The following is a 2,500-nucleotide window of genomic DNA, read 5'->3' on the forward strand; positions in this document are numbered from 1 at the left end:
GGCATACTTTAGCATAGAGACCACTTTTACCACAGTTGTTACAAGTACAGTTACGTGCAGGGCAGTCTTTCCTATTATGAAGAGGGCCTCCGCAGAAATAGCATTTCCTTGAGGGCATGACAGCAGCAGTCATGTGATTAAGACAGAAAAATGTGAAAAAGCCCTGGAGTGTGAAACAATGTTCAGAAACTGAGCTTCGGTCAAGTGACAAACGTTCCATTTATCAAGAGGTAGAGTGTGCCAGACACCATCTGTCTGTGAAATGTTCCACCATCTCTTTGAAACCTTGCTTAAGGTTCCAACAATTACCTTCCGGCTAATATGCCTAAAAACTGCTACAAGAAGTTCATCCGGTATGGCTCTACAAATCATAAAAATAAATAAATTCTTGATCACGTTTTTACTCTTTGGTTTCACGCAAATTGTTGGACAATTAATTTATGTAGACACATTGTAAATGTGTAATATTAACAACAACTTTTAATGGTCAGCCAGACTAGTTCACTAGCTATCTAAGACTAATTTGGGTACGACAACCAGGTTGCTATGGCATCAATTTCATCACTTTTGGCGCCCAAGCTGGAGTGAGCTGGAAATGAAATTTTAAGAGTTCCCAGCAGAAATAATCAATTTTTTTTCATAACAAGCTTTCCTTGTTGCTAAATCTTAAAAAAAATTAATGTGAAAACAGAGTTTGACTTGTGCCCATGAATTCTTGCAGAAATCTAGTGAAAGCTACATCTACATGGGTCTACATTGTGTAACCTTTAATATGAATTGTCTCTGATATTCTTTGGTTTGATTTTAGTGAATTGAAGGTACAGTGTAATTTACATTCAATCTCCTGTGACGATTGACTTTCCATGGAAGACCTTGATCGCTTGGCAGCAGGACTGTCATTACTCACAACCTCTACAAAAAAAGACAATTACTTCCATAAATATTACTTCAAAACCTGAGTATTGTATTTTGAATTGATTAATGATTGGGCCAGGAAATTTAAGGTCATCTAAGAAATGTCATACCTTCTAGTCCAGACAATCGATCTGCATTTTCTCTTTCTCCATCTTCATCCCTAGTACGAGTTTCCACTGAAAAAAATATATAACTTTTTTAAGAACTGTATTTTTAAAAAAGACAAATTTTAGCCCGGACAAACAGGTCTAGGTTTTCCGCCAGCCAGAACTAGCCAGTAAAATTAATTGTCCATACTAAACCGTTATTAACAAAGATCCAAACTTACTTTTTTACCAAAGTAGTCAGTAATTTGTGACATCTTGATGTTTTTATTTCACACTTTCGCTGAAGTCGTAGTCCGAAGACGTTTAATGATCGGAACTGGCCAACTCGAATAGCAGAATTGCACAAATTGCCTGGGAAATCTTATTTTGGTCTAGATGCCCGTGGCGATTATGTGATGGTGTGACCGCCGTTCGGAGACTAGTAATTTCCCAGCTGTTAAATTTTGCCGCCGGCTTAGAATGTGTCTATGACCCTTTTCTATTTTCTGGTATTAGGCACAAAAGAATCAATAAAAAGGGCAAAACTATTTTTGCGATTCAACTTGCGGTTTACATTTATCAAAATTATATACCATGTAGATTTATTTATTCGTTTTATATTCTGAAGTTTCTGACTGTTTTCCTGAGGGCAATCTTTAGATCACTATCAGAAGGCAGGTCTGGAAACTTTGTCTGTGTGTAACCTCCAAAAAAGAAAGAAAAGAACATACTTTGCGAGGAAAGAACTCTTAGAGTATAACAAATGAAGACAAGTAAATAAATTTATGTGACATTATTTTAATACTCTCTTTTAGATATCAAAGAGTTAAAGCTTAGTGATAAATATGAAGTAACAAACTAGTGCAAGACTTTGGTCAGTCAACGTATTTTCCATATTGTGCCGATGAAGTGTTGCTTTCCTTCGCTCCCACTTGAGAGATAAAGGAAATTGCAATGAAAATGAAATGCACACGAGATGAAAGAGTTTTGACTGTGTTCCTTTGGTTAGCTTGCGACAATAGTGCTCAGTTTGTTGTGACAGTACACTACAAGGATCAAAATTAATAGTTTCACATTGGGATCCAATATTTTGCCAAATAAAACAGGAAAAAAGCAATAGCGCAAGCTCCATGTCTTCGCGACAGACAAAACCAGAGCCATGTCCATGGCAAAGCAACATTTGAAAACCAGAGCAATCTCCCCTTGTTCTGAATATTTTAGCATTGCTTGATCTGAAATCACTCAGAAAGCTGCTTTTCACTTTCATATGAATTTATGAATAAATCTCATGAAAATGGCCAGAATTCAACAATGAAGGCACCCAGAAGAGTATTTCCTCGCATTTCAAGAACATATTTTCAATTGTGTAGCATGACCACGCGGTCGAAAGTAAATAAATCGCTTATCTTGATATTCCACTTTGGTAGTCCAGCTCATGATCTAAATAACTCTCTTCATCACTGGACATTCCCATATTTTCTTTGTCTGACGCTAAAATG

General features: G+C 36.6%; 1 protein-coding gene across 3 annotated transcripts in view; it reads left to right on the forward strand.

Moving 5' to 3' along the window:
• LOC148738388 (uncharacterized) overlaps positions 1 to 2,500 on the forward strand; it is an 88,773-nt gene that overhangs the window by 19,658 nt on the left and 66,615 nt on the right. The window lies entirely within an intron of this gene.

Source organism: Stylophora pistillata, chromosome 2 (assembly GCF_964205215.1).
Source record: "Stylophora pistillata chromosome 2, jaStyPist1.2, whole genome shotgun sequence".
Taxonomy (NCBI): Eukaryota; Metazoa; Cnidaria; class Anthozoa; order Scleractinia; family Pocilloporidae; genus Stylophora; species Stylophora pistillata.